At 33.8% G+C, this 24,543-nt stretch overlaps 1 protein-coding gene across 1 annotated transcript in view; it reads left to right on the top strand.

The window, feature by feature from the left end:
* The first annotated feature begins 4,523 nt into the window (after nt 1-4,523).
* LOC126974275 (inositol-trisphosphate 3-kinase A) overlaps nt 4,524-24,543 on the top strand; it is a 119,727-nt gene continuing 99,707 nt past the window's right edge. Inside the window, exon 1 of the mRNA XM_050821735.1 lies at nt 4,524-4,709. The gene's annotated coding sequence lies outside the window, so the exon portion shown is untranslated. The remainder of the gene's footprint in view (nt 4,710-24,543) is intronic.

Raw genomic sequence — 24,543 nt, 5'->3', positions numbered from 1 at the left:
GTAATTGATACGCCCTGCCTATTACAATGCAATGCCGCTTAGGATTCTTGAAACCCAAATACGTCACCTTGAGACATATAATGTTAAGACTCATTTTGCCAGTAATTTCACTTGTTACGGCGCCCTTCAGACCGAAACAGAATAATGCTTACACATTACTGCTTCACGGCAGAAATAGGTGCCGTTGTGGTACCCGTAATCTAGCCGGCATCCTGTACAAAGGAGCCTCACACTGGTTAAACTTTATAATTATATCCATAAACATACAGTGAATATAATATCTATAGGTTTTTTTATCTTAATTTTCAACAATTATTTGATATTTAAAACGAGTGCCTTCTACTTTCGTCAGTGTAGATTTAAATCTATTGTTAGTCTATTAATATATATATTTACACCATAGTTTTTGTGTTTGTTATTTGGACTAGATTTCGTGATGCTGAAGCCATTGCTAATGCACAGTATAGGTACATTATTTGCGATACGTATATCATAAGAAGTACTAAGAGAAACGTATACTCACATCTATACCTGCGGTGGAAAGAGCTTTCTTGTGGTATTAAATGGTTACTGCTTTACAAGCTGACGGAAAATGTTAAAATTAAATAAAAAGGTTTAAAATTAAATGGTAAATAATATTGGAGGTTTTAAAACAGCAATGGTGCTATGAAAACTTAGAAAAATATGTTATTTCAAATTATTAAAAAAAAAAGATTTGTTACCTTCATTTGTGTACGTTGCCTTCTATTCCCATGAAAGTCTGCATAGAGAAGCATGACAGAAATCTAACTTAACCAACAAAATTATTTATTAGAAATTATATTAAATTAAATAATGCAGTTATCGAAATTTTGAACGAATCGACCGAAATCGACTAGTAATTATGTCGTACGCTCTACCTCCAATACTATATTAAGTAGTGTTATAGAGCGTTCGATTCAAACGACTTGTTGTACAAGGTATATGAGTGCTGGCTTTGGATATAAACTCATAAAAAATAACATCTCATACGTTCATCATACATTATTTTTATTGAATCAATTTTTGTACTACAGCTCAATTCACATTGACACGCAGTCATAGCGAAATGACGTGTCATGTTCTTAATCTATATATTATACACATTAGTACTTAATATTGTAAAATCAGTTCATCTAAATTTAAAAATTTTTTGTTATCGACAATTTTTATTCTTTATCGCGTAAAACAACGAATAATTAAAAAAAATATTATTTTATGGAATGGAAAAATAATGTCTACAAGTTTGTGAAGTCAGAAATTTTCATTCTTTTGACATGTATTATGACAGTCATGACCGATCTTGATTGCGCGTGTACTATAGCGAAAAAAATGAATCTATTTAAAACCTTTTTAATATGTGCGTCGGTCGATCTCGTCGGTCCGACGTACGTCAGTCCGCTGACTATGGTGATAAATTAGTGCGACGCTGACCGAGCGACCGAACATACTAAAGCAAACGATTACGGTATCAAAGTCGGAAAAGATATCATGTTCGTCCAATTATTATAAAACGCCTAATTGAAGCAGAAAATGGTACAATATATTCAAAATTGCGAGCACACTAATTTTTCTTTACGATTTTTCATATCGATGTTACACAGCGGTCGGTCGCTCGGCTATTGCGATATATTAGTTATGTATCGCCATATCAGCGGACTGATGTACGCCGGACCGACAAGCTCTACAAACGAGTTCCGTCAGCGCGACGTAGCTGTACGCGCGTAGCAATTCATCAGCGCTGGACTGAACGCGTTCATATGTATTCATAGTTATAGTTACTGCTAAGCTCGACCGAAGTGAGCGCTGACCGTCGGTCGATCACTAAATGCAGCCTTTTTGGCATATTCGTCTTTACACTACATATTAATAATGAGACACAGTGAACGGTGGTCATGTTAAAGATAAATTTTATTATATCTTTATACAACTGCATAATTGACAACCCTAAGCATTCAGGCATTTTCCATGTCTCAAAGGTATTCATACCACCCAGCTAAGTCGCATTTATATGAGAATAATCAACCGTTATTTTATAATTTCAACGAATACACAAAAGCATAGGAATGCGTGTAATAAGGCACTTTTTACTTGAAATAGTAAATTTATATTTTTATATGAAATCTTAGTTACTAATATTGGGAACGGAAATTATAAATCTATTTAACTATATTTCAGCATAGGGTTATCAATAAATTAATTGTACATTTAATTGCAAGTGCAGTATGTCATGTCTTCAACAATAGGAACGAGTAGAAATGACAACTCCGGACGTGCCGGGAATGACATCTATCTAATATTTAAATTCTCGTGTCATCGTGTTAAACATTGAACTCTTCCGAAACGGCTTGACCGATTCTCATGAAATTTTGAGTGCATATTAAGTAGGTCTGAGAATCGGACAACATCTATTTTTCCTCCCCCTAAATGTTAAGGGTTCCCACACGATTTTTTTTTTTAATTTTTTATGACATATTTTTTTTAATATGTTTGATTATGAGTCAGCATTAAAAAATACATACAACTTCAATCTACGATCAACAATTACTTTTGTATCGCGATTTTAATATCGGCAATACAACGTTTGCTGGGTCAGCTAGTATACATATAAATAAAAATGGAGTGTCTGATTGTAATAGGTATTGAAATAACCGTTTTTTACTACATATGTATACATAAGAATACCATTGTTTTAATTTTTGTTTGTCTGTCTGTTTATTACGGCTAATCTCTGAAATGGCAGGACTTAGGCTACGTTTATTTTAGAAAAATAAAGTAATATTGCAATGTCCAAGAAACGGTCCAATTTATATGGCAAAACAACGTTTGCCGGGTCAGCTAGATTTTAATATCTTAATATATTCATCACAGTGACTGCCAAAACTCATATTTATTAAATTCAATAAAAACAATGAAGAAAAAATATTCTGCGAGAATAATTTTCTTTTTTTGGGGGCATGGCAAGGAAACGGTTGCTATGCATTCGGCCAATTCAATGACATAATGATATGTTTAAATTGAAAATATTTTTTATTTCGTTATTTATTTACGTTATTCGTCATACATTATTCATACAAAATTGTTATATAGAAAACTTGTTGATTGCAAACCTTCTTCATGCTATTTGAAGTTATAATAGGCAGGAGAAGAACACAAAACACTAGTGCGGAAAATAATAACATTCCGGAGGCTTGGAAAATTTACTTTTTGCAAACATCATTAATATAGTACCAGTGGGAGGCTCCTATGCACAGGATGCCGGCTAGATTATGGGTACCACAACGGCGCCTATTTCTGCCGTGAAGCAGTAATGTGTAAACATAACTGTGTTTCGGTCTGAAGGGCGCCGTGAAATAACTGGGCAAATGAGACTTGACATCTTATGTCTCAAGGTGACGAGCGCAATTGTAGTGCCGCTCAGAATTATTGGGCTTTACAAAAATCCTGAGCGGCACTGCATTGTAATGGGCAGGGCGTATCATTTACCATCAGCTGAACGTCCTGCTCGTCTCGTCCCGTATTTTCATTAAAAAATATTTAAATATAAATACTCAAAGTCAGTTTAAGAATAAATGTGTATTTTTTTTTAATGCACCGTTTGTAATTTCATAATAACAGTTTTTTATTAAATGTAATTCAATTTTTACACGGCACTAACATGCTGCATAACAAAGTTGTTCGTTCTATAAACCAACTTGGATACAAGTTGGGAAAGAGAAGAAAATATTATGACTGTTTATATTTAAATATAAAAACTATTTAGGTATTAAATACCTAAATGTTCAGAAAATGGGCAACCTTTTGCTCAAAGTACTGATATTCATAGCTAGCAGACGAGATTTATAATTCTAGTAGCCTACAGAAAAAAACACAATGTATATTAAATGTCAATAGTTCAGCAGTAAGTCTTACCACTAGACTGGACTATGATTATATTTAGCAATACTTATATAATGATAATATTATTTAAAAAGCGCTAAAATGTATACTGGTTCATTATCTTGTGCCGTTTCTTCTCTCTCAGAGCGCTATTTGCTTCCGAAGCTTTGATGGTGCGTTAATAGACATCCTAAACAATTTCAAGTAATCGTTTTTCTTAAAAAGTTTATTTTGTCTCTGCCTGTTTTTTCCGAGACTTTCACTCTGCTTTTATTGAAACTAAATGTTTCGCGTAAAATAAAACCTTATGAAATTGTAACTAAAATCCGATTCAATGAAATTGCCACGTAAGCTGCTGAAATGTAAATTCCAATCCTGACCTATCCATCCTGATGGCGAGGCATCCGGCGAGGAAGACATAAACACAACAACCGCAGTATCGCGCCACGCGTGTCGATTGCCGAATCTCGATCAAAATCATCGACGTATCGATCCCACGGCAGTAAGCTCCATGTCTGCACTCAGTTATCTCAAATCATGAATTAATACCTCGGTCACAGCCTCCTCGAGTCTCGAGACAGCCCGCGGCGGGCTACTAGCAGTTAGCAGACTAGCCATACTTAGCCAGTTGTGAAACGGTACGTGAACGACTTACACGCCTGCAACCGATTAACATCGATTATTTTAGAAAATAGTGACGTGACCACCGAACTCAGATATCGATGTACTAAGATCGGTACCCGTTATTGTGTTATAAGTGTTGAACAATTGCTCGCCATGCATTGAATCCTGACATACAATTTAACTTATATGTGAGTATATTCAATCATCGGCTGTCATGCAAGCGATAGTAATCCAATTTCTCACGGTATATGCGAGCTTTACCAGGAAATAAAAAGTAAACAAATTACGATCTGATAATTAAGAACGTGTCATGTACTGCTTCGTGTGATAGATGTAATCTGTAAGATTATCTCTTTCGTTTTGTGACGCTAATTGCGGACACCACTATCGATTTGTTGAACGATTAAAATAATCGATTTTTATTGTTGTGGTTGTGGTTCAAAAATCGATCCAAATAGATAAAATAACACGAATTTCTTTGCCAATCATTACGGGATTTCTATCGATATTCATTTTGTAATAATTAAAACCTCAATTAGTTTTCCGTGTTGAAATTCAAATAATTGAAAAATATTAATCAAATTTTATTAGCATATTTGTGCTTTCGGAGACAATTTCTCATATTTAAAAGTATCAAAATTATTTTCTGATATTCAGTTTTCTGACAGTTCAAAGAGTCAAATATTAGTTACTATTATTTATGTAAGTAACTTAACTATCGACGCCCGCGGTTTCAACTGCGTATAATTTTTGTCTTAAAATACCCATTCTAATTCAAATTCATGTACTTTTATTCAAAAAAAGACTATAAATCACACATTGAACGTCAAAAATTTAACACCAAAACATACGTTTTGTAGCGGGGAACATGGGAAAAACTGGTGCAAGAAACTCAGTGGGCTTCTTTTTTTTTTATAAAATTTCATTTCAATAAGATTTATTATTTTTACAGCCTGAGGGCAGTCGCTTCGTTACCAATCTGTCAATCAATAAGATTTTCATTATGTCAAAGTAAACTTTGCCACATAAAAGTGTATTTTTTTTTAATTTCGTAATATTTTTGTTTTGTAATATTTTGGGATCATATTGTAAAAGCATATTGGCCAATTAAAAGACTTACTAACTCTACTTAACCGAGTCGTAGGAATATTAAGTTTATATTTTAGATCACCATTATTCTTGTACATCATTGCATTTTCGTATTAGCAATGCAAGCATGCCAGCGCACGCGAATCAATTCTTCTGCTGACGTGCTTTAAAAAACATTGTAAGCCTAGCCGCGAGGCATAGCCTAATGGTAGGTAGACATACACTTCCAAATTTATCTAGCTCTCGAATAAAAAAAAATTGAAGTCCAACTGGTAAGTCCAGAGATTCGCAATCAAACAAACAAATAAACTCTTCTTTAGTGACGAACCTTATAGCCCAGTAGTCAGCGACACTGCCTACTGAGCTAGGGGTCCCGGGTTCCAACCCCGGTGGGTGCAACCATTTGTATGATGAATATGGATGTTTGTTTCCGAGTCATGGATATTTATACTTATTTATGTATGTTTAAGTATGTATATTGTATTAAATATATCGTTGTCTTGTACCTATAGGATAGGATATGCCTAGTTTGGGGCAAGATAATTTGGGTAAAAATAGTATTATATTATATTTGTTACGGGCCAGAGCAAGGAATGCCGCAACTTTACCTTTATGTGTTTGGTTCATTTTTAATTAGTATATTTTTATCAATCACGGTGAGTGAATATCAATTTTGCATTAATTTTAATCCACCTTAAGTTAACACCACAAAGCCGACGGGCAAAACGGATGTGTCCGTTTCATACGTCAATCTTAAGATGTTTGATTGGGTCGCAGACTGAACCGTTATTATTTATAAATTATAATGGCCTGATTCTATATTATTTCTGTAAATCTTTTGTTAGAGAATAATAAATCATGTTATTGCGGTATTTATTCGGTAAAATAAATAGGCAAGCAAAAGAATGTTGAAAAACCAATAAAATTTATTGAAGTACTTTGCGGAAATCCATAATTATTTAAATCATTTGATAATTATCAACAATCTCGCTTGAGTCAACACGTCCTGAGGGTGCCTCGTGTAGAGGCGAAACACGTGTCGAACTGTTTAAAGACAAATATTGTCGGAATTTACACTAAAGTAAACTCAAATCATTTTGATGAAAAACCAATACTTAAAAAAATGCACAATAAGTTTTTTTTTTTGAAAAAGTGCGTTTATTTAAAAATGTGATATCGAATTACAAAAACTGACATATAAATTTTCTTAGTAGATAAATATTTACAGGTCAAGTGTACCGGAATTAAATAATTGCATATAATGAAAATTGTCTTATGAAATATTGACCTCATTAAATTGTTATAGTAATATCATCGAGTAGTTAATAAGTCGCGTCATGTTTTTATACACATAATATGTTCTTCGCTATTTGTTGTTTATTTGACAGTAATACTTTATAAATGATAACTTAACAGGAGATAACTTGTACAGAGATATAATTAATTATTAACTAACATTTTTAATTACTAAATACGCAGTGCTAGCTAACTTAATATGCTCATAACTCGACTTATTAATTGAGTAGTTGCAAATAACTTATTACAAAATAATTTTATATTTGCTTCGAGTTAAATTTAACAATCATACATCAGTAGTTATTATACTTCGCAATACTGTTAAAAAAGAAATTTTTTATTTGCAATTAAGTATTAGTAAATTTCAACGAAGCGTCCTGTTCCATCTGTCCTGTCAACTTAACTTAAGTTTTTAAATGTATGTAGCTATGAAAAACAAAGCTTAAATTGAATTAATTGGAGAGATAACAAAAAATTTATTTGATCTTAAAATTAAAGAAATGAGATCAGTTAGTTGTGGCACTTCTTTTGAGCTTTTCGAATGAGTGATAAAAGTATTAATTATACAAATGATTTAAGTTTTCTTTAGTGTTAATTCCGCCAATATTTGTTTCTAAACAATTCGACACGTGTTTCGCCTCTACACGAGGCATCCTCAGGACGTGTTATTTCGCCAAAATCTGACACGAGACTGAATCAAATGAGCCGGAAGTAGCTCTTTTATACCCTCGTCCCATGAAATGACGCGCTGTGATTGGTCGGCTGTTGTAACGTATTACCCCCGGAAGAGATACGTAACAAAGGTGATGGGACTAAATTAATGAATTATTCAACACTCAGTTCTTGATATCAACTGTCTATTAAAAAGCTGTTAATTTTTTATGAACATAGTGTTAATAATCATAACAATAATTTTTACACACACTGTCTTGCTTATAATAATATTAGTAGAAATATTCTAATTCGCCATATTATCCCATCTAGTCGGCTGTGTGTTGATACCTTTACAGCACATAACATTATATGTATGAACTCTGACTGTTCTTTGTATTATAACTATAGAAACCTAAATAGTAGAGTTATAAATTGGCTATGTTGTAACGAGATATTCGTGATGTGCTCTATGAAATAATAAATAACAAAAACCTCAAGGTGCGTAGCACATGTTATACTTCAGATAATAATTAATGAATTATAACTTGTTTATAACTCTAAATCTATACATATAAATAAAATCGGAGTGTCTGTTTGTAATATTGAAATAACCGTTTTTACTACATGTAAATGAATATGTATACGGTACTTACACCAAAATAACATTTTTTACAATTTTTGTTTGGCTGTCTATCTGTTTGTTCCGGCTAATCTCTGAAATGGCTGGACCGATTTTGACGGGACCTTTATTGGCAGGTAGCTGATGTAATAAGGAGTACGTTTGTTTTAGAAACTTCTTATATTTAAAAAAAATAAAGTAATGTTGCAATGTCCAAGAAACGGTCTTACTCTAAAAATTATTTTTGTTGCAAAAAAACGTTTGCCGGGTCAGCTAGCATCTCATATAACAGATACGTAGTTATTGCATATTCTTCTAAAACTTGTCGTGGCCCACATTGTTTTCTTACGTCTATGTTTTAAGCTGTAGTTAGATAAAGATACAATGCGCGACGAGATTTTTCTCTTGAACACTACTAGTTAATAATAATTTTACCAGTGGGAGGTTCCTTTGCACAGGAAGCCCGCTAGATTATGGGTACACAACGGCGCCCATTTCTGCCGTGAAGCAAGTAATGTGTAAAGATTACTGTGTTTCGGTCTGAAGGGCGCCGTAGCTAGTGAAATTACTGGGCAAATGAGACTTAACATCTTATGTCTCAAGGTGACGACGACGTAGTACCGCTCAGAATTTTTGGGTGTTTCAAGAATCCTGAGCGGCACTGCATTGTATTGGGTAGAGCGTATCAATTACCATCAGATGAACGTCCTGCTCGTCTCGTCCCTTATTTTCATAAAAAAATGGTATTGCAATAACTCCTGTAGTTGCATATGTTATTATTATTACATACTGTTTTTTATAATATAAACGTAACTCTATAGTTTTATTTATCTTTATTAGCTGATACTTACGTAATTCTAGTTTAGTAGCTATTCATAATCAAAAGATACAAATATATCTGAAATAACAAGTCTCCTATATAAGTTTATTAATAAGTGGCTCACAAGCCGTCGACCACGTTAAATGAAATTCAACATGAAAGTTTTCTCGAGTTAATGTATCATCGCCTTTTTGTTTTTGTATTTGTTTTGACACTGAAGTATGTATTTTGTTTTGATTTTTGTATAACATTCTCTACCGCGGTAGGTGTTATACGAACATATTTATTAACTTTTCGCATTGGTACTAAATTGTAATTTTTTTTTTTAAACAAATATCTTATGAGTCGTGTGTCAATGTGCTCTTGGTCTTAAATGCAATAACTTGTGTCCGTGATGTGGGGCGGGTCGTTACCTTATCTAAAAATATGGCGTGGAAAACGATGACTAGTCATGTATGTAAAGAGCGCCGCTTGTTAGTGCCTTGGCGATTCTTCGGTAAAATAACTTTGACATTCAAAAGTGAAACTATTTAAGTACCTTAATTAAAATATAATCTTAATTTTTTGAACTTATGTATAGTACATTGAAAAATTAACGTTGTTTGTATGGTTGGGCACTGCTTGTATCTCAATTTAAGCTACTTACTCTTAAACCGTAGAAGTGTTCAGTGAATCTGTTTGACATGATGCTTGTTACTGAACTCTAATCCCGCAACACCGGCTTCTAACAAACACAATATATGTATACTTCTCATTATCTGTATGTGGCATCAAAACGCAAACTTCCATTTAAAGGCCAGTAACACACACACGGTGATGTTCTGTGAGATCCATTCTTCGTACTGCTCATACATAAACAACCTGTCATGTTCGAGCCCAACTTACATCCTAAGATTCCGTACCATGGCACAAGATATAACACGATGTGATTTTAAAATAATTTTGTAAAAAAAACTTTTGAAGTTATATTTCTTAAGGCGCGTTATAAAAAAATGATGACAGTGAAATTTTAAGATGCGCGCGCATCACTATAACACAAAAGTAACAGGGTGAAGTTGGTTCCTAAAATTTTCTGACGTTTGCGACATTCGTTATTAATTTTTTTGGTTTCTTCGTCCATTATTAGGACAGGCAAAGGGTTCAGGCCCATACAGCCGTATTCGTTATTTAATAATTAATTATCAAAGCCACCTTTGCAATATTTTTACAATATTGTTCTTTCTACAAACGTAGAATTGCAGGAGGAATAAATAATTTTGAGGATTTTTGCTTCGTTACGCCATAGAAGTATAACTTCTTGCGTGCATACATAAGTACACACACACTTTTTTGTAATCTCCATCTTTATATGAAAGCCGTCTTTTATATATATAGTACAGCGCTTTATGAGATACAGCCCGATGATCGACAGACAAACATACACTACACCGGTGTCTTAGAACATACCCTACCAACTAAACACCACCTGAGGTTGGCTTTGAGCTTGCGGGCACTAAGCCTTCATCTGATTTGGACTTGTGACATCGGAACATCAGAAACAATATTTACTTGGAGATCAGCCGTCAATCAAAGACCATGCTGTGATAATGTTACATGTCACAAACCAGATCGGTTCGGTCATTAATTACCTTTTACACAAACACCACGACCGTATATATTCTTTGTAACTCTTGCACATTGTATCGAGCTGGGGGTCTCCCACTGCGATAATTACTGAGTATATTTTTTAATTGATTGCAATTAAGAGCCCGTATATCGAGTGAAATCAACGCGGACATTGCAAGGAACGGGCCATGAGTTAAATAGAATAATATTACATTACCAGAAAACAAATTGTCATATAAGATGGGATGTGAGACCTGAAAATTTAATTGTGAAAATCGAGAAATAATTATTGAAATTGGCAACACTCCACACTTATTATTCCCCATTGAACTTATAGCCCATAGACACGTTTTAAAGGTCGGACATTTTCTGATGTCACATTAGGAATATCTTACGTAAATCCACTTTTACTTAAAATATCACCGCCACCATCTGGATTAGTGGCACTCCTTCACGGTGCGGTATTTTTTCATATGATAAAGTTTTTTATAATAGGTACTTCGAATTGACATAGAACCTTTACGGTTTGAGATTTTTGAGTGAAACTTGTTTCACATGGTACCTGTGTCTGTTTTAAACAATACGCAACATTCGAGTTCAGTTGCTTTTTTTATTCAGCTTTTGTGGTCTCACAAAGATGTAAACTCGTACTTGAAAAATTCGAGTGGTTTTTGATAACTAACTGGAACTAACGCGGCAGAAACAGCTCGCAATATCAATGTTGCATTTGGAGAGGGGACTGCTAATAACCCACCGTGCGATTTTGGTTTTAAACGCTTTCGTGATGGAAACTTTGATTTGAAGAATGAACCACGTGGAAGACCGCCCACACAGGTAAATAACAATGAATTGAAAGAGACGGTGGAAGCCGATCGGAGCCAAACTACCCAGGAATAAGCGGCATGGTTTAACGTTACCTTACCAACAATATTGGACTCATTTGCGACAAATCAATAAAATAAAAAAATATGAAAAATGGGTGCCTTACGATTTGATTGATCTGCAGAAAGAAGAAGAAGTGCGCGTGTTGTGTTGCCTTGTTGAATCGATACAGAAATCAAGGAGTATTGGAGCGAATTGTGACATGCGATGAAAAGTGGATTCTTTACGAAAACCGTAAGCGAAAAATGCAATGATGACCCCAAGTTAAACTCCGCAACAGTGCCCTAAAGCAAAGCTTACCAATAAAAAGGTAATGGTATCTGTTTGGTGGTCTCAGCATGGTGTTATTCACTATAGCTATCTCCGATCTGTTTGCAATAACGGTAGATGTCTACTGTGCCGAACTCCGAACAATGATAGCTAAAGTAGCAGAACAGCCCCTACTCATGAATCGATCTTCACCTTTATTGCTCCATGATAACGCGAGCACCTCATACAGCACGAGGAACCGTTTTAACTCTACAGTAACTGCTATTAGAAACAATTCCTCATTCTCCGTATTTGCCATTTTGCTTCAACGGACTACCATTTTTTCATGATTTGGACAATTTTGTACGTGATAAAATGTTTCCTTCTCAGGAGGGAATACAAAATGCTTTCACACAGTTTTTCGAATCTTGATCACCAAAGTTCTATCGCAAAGGCAAAAATCCTTCCTTCCTATTAGATGGCAGAAATGTATAGATAACAATGGTAATTATTTTGATTAAATAAATATGTTAAATTTAAAAAAAAAACAAATTTAAATTTTAACAAATGGGCAATTTCATAATTTAACCCCTAATACCAACCGCATCACGTTGACATCTGGCATTCCACAACCGCACGTTTGCTAAGAAATATCTTGCCTCTCACAGCCACTTTGTGGAATCAATTACCGGCTGCTGTTTTCCCGAGCCGATACGACGTAGAGACCTTCAAGAGAAGATCATACCTTAAACGCCGGCAACGCATCTCTTGACACCTGATTTTGCGGACGTCCATGGGCGGTTTTCTCAACATATCCCGTGAACCTCTTGTCCGTTTGCCTCCTTATACAAAAAAATAGTCAATGTGTCCAAGAATCACCAATAAAAAGTACCGTCTACAAACTGACACCACGCAAGTTAATATAAATATTTCGTTCCTAACCCGGTGATGGATAATGTATAAGAATACTTTATCTACCATTGCATCGCGCAGTTGAGTAAAAAGTAATTCCCAACGCGCGCGAATTAAGGTATTTCCTTCTCATTATCTAAAATATATATGTAGATATTCAGAAATTGTAAGGTGTACACCCACAAAATAAATTGGTCATCGCGCCAACAGAAGTCTTCACATAAATAACTAATTATCATAACGTCGCACACGTCTTTCAACTGAAGCGCACAAAGTTAACAAATTACCTCTCCGTTCGTTCTGCACATTATATTCCCTCATATTACCGCTGTACTAATGGCCTTTGAGATATTTCGAGTGCAACATAACAAATTATTATCATTATTAATTATTGATGTTCCTTCGTGAGGGCAGCAGGCGCCTGTTTGTTTTTACTACACTATACCAAGAATCATCGGCCTGTGGTATTTGCTGTGTAAAAACATGTTTGTGAACACAATAACGTTGGTATAACGCGATGGCTTTACCAAGCTGATGTCTGGAAGAATGTGTATTTTTTAATTATAACTTTTCTAGTATATCATTACCGTTTCCCCTGTGGTTTGAATTTCTGTCCTTATACATATCGTGGATTCAATCCAGCCGAAGTTCTCATGTAAAAAATGCAGTTATCAACGAACAGGTCCTTTGATGGTAGGTGATCAACGACGCTTGTTTTTTTCACAAAGTAAGACCTACACGACGTTAAATATGCACCGCACGACTTTATATGGCTTATGGGTCTTTTGTTATGGAAGAGGAGGACAAACGAGCGTACGGCGACACCAGAGGAATCACCGGAGCGTTGCCAGCATTAAGTTTAGGCCTAAAGTGTTCGCGTTTTTTTGAAGGTACCCATTTCGTATCGTAATCGAAATTTTGTAATTAGACATTCCTATGACAGCTGTTGTACTCGAGTCGTAACGCACCAGAACACACCTTGTGAGCCCCAGACGTGGAATGATGTTGTCTAAAAGTTTAATAACACACAACAGACGTGAAAACTTCATTAAGCCGAGGTTAATTATATGACATACAACTCATACTCACCGAGTTAGGCTCCGTAACTCGACTCGAGCTGTCATAACGCAGGCGAGCGTGAGGGCTCAGTAAGTGAGACTAATCTCTCATCTCTAATCTCTCATCACTCATCAAATCATGCCTAAAAAGTTTCCAAATTAAAAACAAATGATTATTAGGTTTGTTTGTTTTGTTCTCAATGAAATCTCTTCCAAACTTCGTACTACGAAATTAATTACTCATTCGTCATGACATGGGTACCTTTAAAACAACATTTTCCATGCAAGAGAGGTGGCGGTGATAGTGGTAGCCTACCCTAATAAGAAAGTTCCAGTGAAAACTTCACGAAAAAACAATTGCAAATCATCTCGAATGAAAAGTAGATGGGACTTAGATCTTAATGAACGAATGTCTATTTAAATACTATAATGCGAATGACAATTTTTTATCGCTCTAAAAACTATCTATTAGAGAATCAATCAAGATAGGAATCCATTATTAGCATAATTAATATTCACGCAATGTCTAACAAAAAAATTCGCATGCGTCATTTGTGTCTTAACACATATATTAAACAAAAGCATTATATTTTTAACAGTGGACAAAAACTTCGCCGTTATCTTTGAGAGGGGCTGAGTGATCGTGCTTTTAGTGTCTCGGGTTCCGTATAATTATTTAATTGAGTGAGTGACTAACAAGTTACCTTTGTGTTTTGTGTAAGTATCCCATCAATATTAACTTTATTAACGTAATAAGCAAGGCTGGCTATAATTTTTATCAGCATCATAATCATCAGCCGGAAGACGTCTGCTGCTGTATAAAGGCTTCCCCCAAAGATTTCCACGACGACCGGTCCTGCGCTGCCCTCATCCAACGTATTCGGGCGATCTTAACCAGATCGTCGGTCCATCTTGTGGGGGGCCTACCAACACTGCGTCTTCCGGTACGTGGTCGCTATTCGGGAACTTTACTGCCCAAACGGCCATCTGTCCGTCGAACTATGTGCTATAATTTTATTAAGTGAAAACTTTTTAGGTTATGACTTACAACTCTACTATTGAATATCTCGATGGATAACTATTTTTCAATACAGTTCAACATGGCGGCTATAACTATGATTCGAAAATTAAATCTTTCACATAGGCATCTTTCTTTAACGCGGTCAGGGCTTTCTGTTTTACGAGCTCGATCATCACTTTTACACTTTAGTTTTGTAGATCTGTTGATCACAAGAACAGTATATTTATATGATTAATTGTAATCGTAGCATGATTCTTAATGTAATTTCAATGAAAATTCAGTATTAACAATCATAATTTTCAAATGTTTCAGTTATAGGGTGCGCGGTTATTGCGCTACGCAACCTTTACGGAGGTTGTCTGTATAAAAAACTCAGGGAACCCTAAGTCTGATGGCAATAGAAGACGAATATTATGTTTTATCTTCAATCTTAAAGTCTGTAAAGCAATTAGTCTTATAAGTAATGTTTGTACAATCGCTGTCAAACCAAATGTGAGCTCGTGAATTTAAATGGGCTTATCTGATCTTGTTTGCGAATTTATGAGGACATCTTTATTCCGTGTGGGCATTGAGAAAAGGCCATCTGTTAAGACAAATTGAAAAAAAAAAAAATTGCTCACTATCACGAGCTTTTGAGCTCTAATTTACCAGAAACCAGCTTGTGGTCTTCCATAAAAAAATATCAATATGAATCCCTTAAAAGTTTCAGTAGAAAAAAAACGATTTACATTTTTGGCGTAAGGTTTTAATTAGAAAAAAATCATCAAAAATTATTTATCTCTCGGAAAAATTTAAATTTACTATTGCGTATTTTTTACGTATCTACCATTATTGCATTTTTTGGACATTATTGATATTATATTAATTAGGTGGAACACAGATGCTTCATTCTATATACCGTATCATTAATTCACACATTTCTTCAAACCAACGGTTTTCTTTTCCGACTCGTGAACTTGTCACCATCCGTCTTCATCAACAACATATAAATCAATGTCTAATTAAAGTGTTAATGATGGCCTCTACGCGACAATCCACAAAAACAACGAGTGATCTTGCGGTCCTTAATCCGCTTAAATAATTTCATTGCTACATATCTTGAATGTCAGCACAATTACGTTAAAATTTACGATTTGGCTGCACTTTAATGAAGTAACACTTTTTTCTGTAATGTTTGGACAAAAATTACTCGTTTCTCGAGCATGTTGTGTTAATGAGTAAAAGTTTTTGTCTGACTTTTTCTTGGTTGCTTACGATTAAGAAACTATTGTGATAGAGATATTTAACGCGAGAGGCCGTGGGTTCGAGTCCCGCATCGGTCATAAAATTTTGTTTTCAAATTTTATTAGTGTATTAATCCTAGAAGTGAGGGTTATCGCTTTCAAAAACATAACAAATTGTTTAGATTTGCAAGAGCGACATCTCAAGTCAATTTCCTAATATGAAAATATTGGGGTTGAGTATCAACTTTAAAGTAGATCCTGTAGATGATGCCACAACTTGAGAGTTAAACAAAGCATACAAGATTTTATGACGATACGTCACTCGAACGGTTTGCTCAGTTGAAAGAACTCTCGCATGGAACGCGAGAGGTCGTGGGCTCGAGTCCCGTATCGTTCATCAAATTTTGTTTTCAAATTTTATTTGTATAGAGTTATTTATCAATTGTTGGGAATGGGATTTACTTCAAAATCAAAACTTTATTGAAAAAGACTAATAGGCTTTAATTTAAGCGCTTTTCAATCGTCACTCTAATTCATTCAAATTCAAATATTTTTATTCAAAATAGGATATATAATCTCTTATTGAACGTCAAAACGTTAATTTATATTTCTGAATCTAAGTACTTATGTTTGGAAAAAGTTGAAAATTCAACGGATACTCTTTTAAATACATGAGTATTTTACAGTAGCTGTAACATACACATAAAATAGATGGTAATACGTTGTATTTTATATTCAAAATTTCATAAAATGTAATTAAAAATATATTGTATATAAATAATTGTATATTGGATGCATATACCTTTAGATCTTGAATTCATTGTTTGTGTAAGGATGCTTCATGAACATGATGGCCGTGATTCCTGTCATCTATTATTTTACCAGTGGGAGGCTCCTTTGCACCGGATGCCAGCTAGATTATAGGTACCACAACGCGAACGGCGCCAATTTCTGCTTGTAAAGTGTAAGCATTACTGTGTTTCGGTCTGAAGGGCGCCGTAGCTAGTGAAATTACTGGGCAGTTGACGAGTGCAGTTGCAGTGCCGCTCAGAATTTTTGGGTTTTCCAATAATCGAGAGCAGCACTGCATTGTAATGGACTGCTCGTCTCGTCTCTTATTTTCATAAAAAAAAATATTTGTCTATCTATTTATTAACTATATCAACCGACCAGGCACCACAAGTAGCCCTGGTTCTCGAAATGACGCATGGCCCAGCCATCGTCCATATCAGAGTGAAGATGTTCCGGCACAAGACGCCGCTGCAAGCAATGCCATTTTAGTGAGCACGACTTGTTGAGTGAGACCACTTACCAAGTGAACCCCACTGTCATTAATCACGTATGACTCGTGATCACCGCCCATTGATTCCATCACAGGTCACTTGGCGCAGTCTGCTTTAAACTTGTTTGTAACAAGTTGAAAAACAATTCACGTTCCTTCACTCTTCGCCCATTATCTCCCCTATCCGTTGTAACTAAGTAACTCACTAAATTATTGTTACTAAAGTATTCAAAGTCAATGTCAAATAAACTTTATTCAATTCGGCTTAAGCTAAGTGCTTCGTTAATCGGATCGTCATTAAACTATTTAGATAATTTGAATTACTGAATCTTCTATATATGTTCGGAAAAAGTAGAGCTCGCGAGAAGAACGTACAAGATGGCCACTCTTTTCAATAAAATTTTGAAGCAGTTTTCTTCTGAAGCTGTGGAATGACCTTCCTTGTGCGGTGTTTCCGGGACGATACGACTTGGCTATTTTCAAGAAAACTGTGTCCACCTTGCTTAAAGGCCGGCAACGCTCCTGTGAATCCTCTGGAGAGAATGTGGACGGCGGTGATCTCTTAACACCAGGTGACCCGTACGCTCGTTTGTCCTCCTTTTCCATAAAAAAATTGAGTATTTACAAAGGCTGTATTGTACTTAAATACAAAAGTCTTACTTACTTGTACTTGTTCTCAGTACTTGACAGTACTACGAGAGTCTGATCACTTTATTTATACTTGCAGTTTTCAAGACATTTAGATTAAATCTCGTATAGAGGTAGTTTGATATCCTGGAAAGGAATGAGATAGTTTTTATTTATTTATGCCGCAACAATTCCTTGACGGGATGAAAGAGGGATACATTTTATATAGAAATTTCCATGAAAAGAATTTCTTATTTAATGGAAGAAGAGAAAAATGCCCATACTCTACTTTAACACACGAGGATTCACTATTGTACTGCCTACTTAATAAATCGTCAATTAGACATAATTACATAATATGAATGATTTAGAAAACCAAAAACGCATTGATAAGTAGCGGGAGAGGATTGAACAGATTTTTCATATCATTTAAGCAATCAAAAGTATTATAGTTATACTTTTTGGGAGAAATAAAGAATATTTCGCAGTTTTTTACCGACTTCAAAAGGAAGAGGTTCTCAATTCGATTGGTAAATTTTTTTCGTGAGATTTATGATCCGATTTACGCGATTCTTCTTTTGTTTGATGCGGAATAGTTGTCATTTGGTCCATTAACATAGTTTGGCCCAGTAGTTTTCATTTTATGAACATTTTTGTTTACGTGGACGATGTAATTTTTACCACCTACCATGTTATATCAGAAAACAATTTAAATTTTATATAACAATGCAAACGACTGGCACTGAAAGAATTCGATAAATAATTTTACGAAGACCATGTGACGGATAGAAGCTAGTATTTAATATGTCCAGCTGACTTTTACTAATCGTAACTTTTCCTCATAAGTATATAATACGGATTATCCAATGACAAAACAAGTTAGCCTTGCGCCTGTTATTTGCTTCCTGTCAAAATACGTAAGCTACTTAACGATCCTTGCAATAATCAACCGAAGCATGATTCTGATCTTTGGCATACTTTAAAATTACTCGCTATCTCTCAGTTAGCATGTCTTTTTATAACATATTTCGTCTGGTCTGAATCAGTATGAAGAATGCTGCAGAAAGTCGGTCTCATTTATCGCCGCGGTGATATGATACTTCTCTAAGGGACTCAATACACGTGTTCGTTTGGATAATATTTCTCTTAAACATTTAATAAACAAGGTGTTTGTAATTATACTTACCCTGGTATATAAAATAAATTTAAAATATTTAATAATTTTGAGCAACATATTTCTTTAAGCTGTTAGACACCAAAATTAATATCTTCATATATTTGGGATGAAAGGAATTGCGATTCAAAACATTGCATAGTATATAATTTTAAGAAAAAGTTATTTTTTGAAGTAAAACTTCATTGGGCGTGACTTGGGGGTAACTCAGAATATTTTTCTGACGGAAGTAACTTTAGTACTTCCGGTAGAAAAAAGTCAATTGAAACAATTTTTAACCATTATAATTTAATGGTTTAAAAATTGTTTCAAATTGCTCAGTAATATATTCTGAAAATCTCGAAGTGTTTTTGTTCATTTATGACTACTTTGTAATAAATTTATAATAAATAAAAGTTCTCAGTCTGACGTTTACGATATTCGTTAATTTTTCTTCGTCCATCGGACAGGCAAAAGGTTCGAGCCCATAGAGCCATATTCGATAATATTCTATAACAACGTTATATTGATATGTGTGATATTAATAATTTAATTATTTTTATTCAATTACTTATTAATAACACGACTTTAATTAATGTAAGTATATATTTAATGGTATAAATTAAATCTTCTTGTCTTTCAACTTTATAAGAATATTTGTTATATACTGGACGTCCTAGAATAGGTGGGCAAACGAAAATAGTATATGTTGTCTATGAGCTTTTAGATAAGCAAAAAAGTATATATATGTATATGTTAATTATTCCTAAAGTTCATTATAATTAAGTTTTATTTCAATCGCGCGTAAAGATTACACGATCACACTTTTTTTTAAATAAGAAGCGTTAATACTAATTAATACTTGTTAATACAAAAATTGTTAATACTAGAACCATATAGCAGATAATACCTTGCAGGAAGGTGTAATGAGACTCTCATGCAGAATTTCCCGATAAGCTTCCAAGTACTGAAGACGTACTGATACAAAACATCTTATGCTTTTTATCAACATGTACATTTTGGGCTAAGTATTGGCAGTTTTGATTATCTGACGTACGTCCACCATATTTGGCAACTTGTATATTTTTTAAACATGTAACAAACTACGGGGCTCTTTGTTCGTGTTATGTTAATGCCTCGCAATTATAAGCTCTTAAGTTAAAGCGCTTAATGACTTAAGAAATATGCGTATCACTGTACCGTAATTGAATGCCGATGATTCGCAAGACACATTTAACTGATGATTACGACCAATCACTTTATCTTATTGCTTGGGATTCGATGACCGGATGTTCACAACAGGTGATGATTAACTTTACAGTCAAGTGTCTGAATGATTTATGTATACGGCGACTCGTACAGCTCACTGGTTAGTGACTCTGCCTTCTGATAGGGGTCCGGGTTCGAATCCCGGTAGGTGTAAACATTTATATAATGAATATGATTGTTTATTTATGAGTAATGTATATTTATATGAATGTTTAAGGTAATTTGCTGTCGTTGACAGTCATCGTATGTTTACCGTGCTATCGCATTAATCCTAAAGTTACGATCCTGTGTTATTTATTGATATTAATAATGACATCCAAATTCTGTTACAAAAAAAAAATATTTCATCGCCAACACGAGAAATAAATAAATAAATAATAATGAAATTAAAATTTATTTGCAAGAAACATTGTACTTAAGTTGTTTACATAATATTATTGATAATGCAATATGTTTCATCAATTGACATGCAAAATATGTTATAAAATTGTCTAAACACCAACACACTACTATTATACTGAAACATGTCGGATTTTACAATGCTATCATCAATATTTAAAAAAATTAAATTTAAAGATATAATACAAGACGTATATAATTTAATAATTCATTTAGTACCTATGCATAATGTTAACAAATTCAATGACAATAAATAATTTTGACACACTTTAAGACAACTCATCTTGCCCCAAACTAGACATAGCCTGTACTATGGGTACAAGACAACGATATATTTAATACAATATACTTACATAAACATACATAAATACATAATTAAACAATCATGACATAAATAAATAAATGGCGAATCATATTTTAGACATGTGTGTATAAGAAAGGCAGAACAAAAATTTAACATATAATTATTACGTTACAATGACGAAAAAATTCATAAAAAATTTTTACAAAAAAAAAACTGCCTTCAAAAACACTAGATACGATTATTGTAATTTTTGGAATCGGTGTCCTTCCACCGCGACCCGCTCTCACCTCTCGCCTCCTCACGACTCAAGCACATCTGACCTATAACTATGCATGTAGTAACAAACCTATCTTGGATGACACCGACTCCAAAAAATACAATAATCGAAACTAGAATAAGATTAATTAATTATATTGTATAAAAATACGCAATAATTTTTATACTTTTTAGTGCACATTATATCTATTGATTTGGAATAGTGTTTTTGAAGGCGGTTGTTTTTTTGTGAAATTTTTATTTTATTTTATGATTTTTAGTGAATTTGAAGTACACTAACTAACAATTTGTCTAAATATGTGTAAATATACTAAATTTTTCAATGCAGCAATGAACGTAAGTACTTTGCAATTTGAATACAGACAGTGTTCCGTTACTTTGTCATGGATTCCGTAATCAGAACCTAACCAAACTCTCACCAAACTATCTTTGAAGTAAATCCTTTCTAATAAAAAAAGAATCATCGAAATCGGTTGGTGCGATATTGAGTTATTCGTAAATTTATCATCTTCAACTTCAAATCAACTTTGCAATACGTATATATAGCAAATTTAAGACCTTTATGGTTTTCTCATGGATGCTATTATCAAATCTGGACCATCAGCGTGGCTATTATCAAATTACAATGTAACCACAGGGGAAGCAACAGCTTTCAAATAAAAAAGAATTATCAAAATCGGTTCACCCAGTCGAAAGTTTTGAGGTAACAAACATAAAAAAAACATACCGACGAATTGAGAACCTCCTCCTTTTTTGAAGTCGGTTAATATTTTTTTGTCATTTAACCTTTAATTTTTTTTTAGTGTAAAATTGTAAACTTCAAGCTTTGTTTAAATTTATCGACACCCTCAAAATTATCGTCATCAATTATAATAATTATATCACATCACTATTACATTCATGAACTCTGCATTCAATTCGCGCGATATCTGTACAAATTCTTCTCCTTCCTATCATATCTCGCTGTATCTCCATTAGAGATATTCTTCACTATCGCAATATCACTTTCTTTGTCTAAAAACTAGAATATTGTTAGTCTATGTTAATAAGTACCTTTTTCGTCCGGCCCATTTACGGCCTTTTTCAATAAAAGATAGGTTTATCTATCTATGGCTTAACTTTTAGAGGTAGACAAATCTATCCTTTTACCCTTACTTACATTTAATAACCTATCGACAGGTAGCATTGGACTATAACTAATAACTTTATTGGACATAACTATGGATATATAAGATCTTGTCATTAAACGGTGATAGCAATCTATCAGAAACTAGAGATACGTTATTGAAAACGGCCGATAGTCAATAGAGATTTGCTGATCGTTACTTTTTGCTTCCAACATCAAAATGGTTTCCTTTGTCTATCTTGACTTTATTTTATAGATTTATTGTGTATTATGTAGTTAGGTGAGTTTTTGACTTTTTACACTTTAAATATGATATCACCTACGAAGGCGATAAAGCTTTTTATGCAAAAGTATTTTAAAATGGTATGAATAATGCAAAACTACATTGGACTACTATTTATTTTTCAATTCTTTAAGTTTACAAAAATCTTCACAGCAGTTTTTTCTAAATATTTTTATTCACATGTTTTTATATTTCAATAATTAACTGTCCTATGATAATTTTATAAATGATACATATTTATAAAGGGGTACCTTAAGGGCATTTTCTTTTTCCATGTTTCCTTGAGAGAATATACACTATATTACAATTATACTTATATACTCGCGAAGGTTTCAATCTGACCATAAATGCATAAAATTTTTTTTTTTCAAGGGCCGTACACACTTCTTTAGTCCAATAACTTTTAAAAAATAAGGTATTATAAATCCTTGAAAATATATCCAGCTGTTTTGGTGATCAGTTTGAACAAACGAAATGTAGTTAGTAAAAAGTTTGAATATTGGTTTTCTGGTGTAAATATTAGCTGTTTAATTTGATAATAAATAGACATTCCCATTTTATATAATGGAGAATATTATATTAAGTATTATTAATTCCTGCTTATATCTATATCTTTATGAAAGCCATTATAACTATATCTTATGTAACATGGTCATAATTGCATACTTAAAGTTATTACATGCGAAATACTCCATTGAGTAGAAATTAATCTTTTAAATTAATCTTAATTGCTCTATAGGCTTGGATGTATCAAGCGAAGTCAATTTTCTCTGATTTTTCAAGATGATTTTTTTCTACTTTTAACGGTTGTATACGAGATAGCAACTTCAGATATACTACGTTAAAAATAAGGAGTAATTATTTTAAGATAATATGACACATACAATATATGTTACTGATGATCGGTATAATCCGGTGTTCTATATTACCTAGGGTATAGCCGAATGGTTAGCGATCCTACCTACTAATCCTGGGTTGGGTCCTGGGTTGTTCGGATCCTGGTAGGTGCAAGCATTTATATGATGAATATGGATGTTTGTTTCCGAGCCATGGATGTTTAAATGTATTTATGTATGTTTAAGTAAGTATATTGTATTAAATATATCGATGCTTTGCAACCCATAACCATGGTTATATAATATGCCTAATTTGGGGCAAGATAATTTGTGTAAAAAGTGTGTCAATATTATATTATTATTATTATATATGAAATATTATAATTAATCTTATACTTTGCATAGCTATTGTATATACTATACAGTAGGATACGCAGTCGGTGATATGTTTAACGGACGATAAACGATTTACGTCGGCATATATTTATATGATAGTTTTAAGATTGCGTAAAACAGTATTTAATAAGGAAAAGAAAATTTTATACGATTTTTTTTTAAATAATATCTAGCCAAAATAAAAGTAGAAAATAATTGAAATGGAGAGTTCGTTCCATAGTGATAGCGATCCACTGGCTTTTTTTAGGGAAGAGGAGGCCAAACGAGCGTACGGGACACCTGATGTTAAGTGATCACCGACGCCCACGTTCTCTTGCAACACCAGAGGAATCACAGGACAGTTGCCGACAATTTACTTGCCGGATAGTGAACGGGCATTTTTTGAAGGTACCCATTTATTATAGTCTCGGAAACACAGTACAATGAAGCTCATTCCACAGCTTTGGAGTACGTTGAAGAAAGTCCCTTGAAAACCATACTGTGGGGGAACGTCCAGATGGTGGGGATGATATCCTAACTTGTGGCGTGTCGTGCGAAGGTGGAATTCGGCGACAGGAATCAGGTGAAACAGGAAGTAACATTATATTATAAAAGTTCTTGTAGTTCGTTGTAACGATCTGACGTATTAAAAAAAATCTATTTA

Source organism: Leptidea sinapis, chromosome 32, assembly GCF_905404315.1.
Source record: "Leptidea sinapis chromosome 32, ilLepSina1.1, whole genome shotgun sequence".
Taxonomy (NCBI): domain Eukaryota; kingdom Metazoa; phylum Arthropoda; class Insecta; order Lepidoptera; family Pieridae; genus Leptidea; species Leptidea sinapis.
This window is presented reverse-complemented; position numbering and strand designations above follow the sequence as displayed.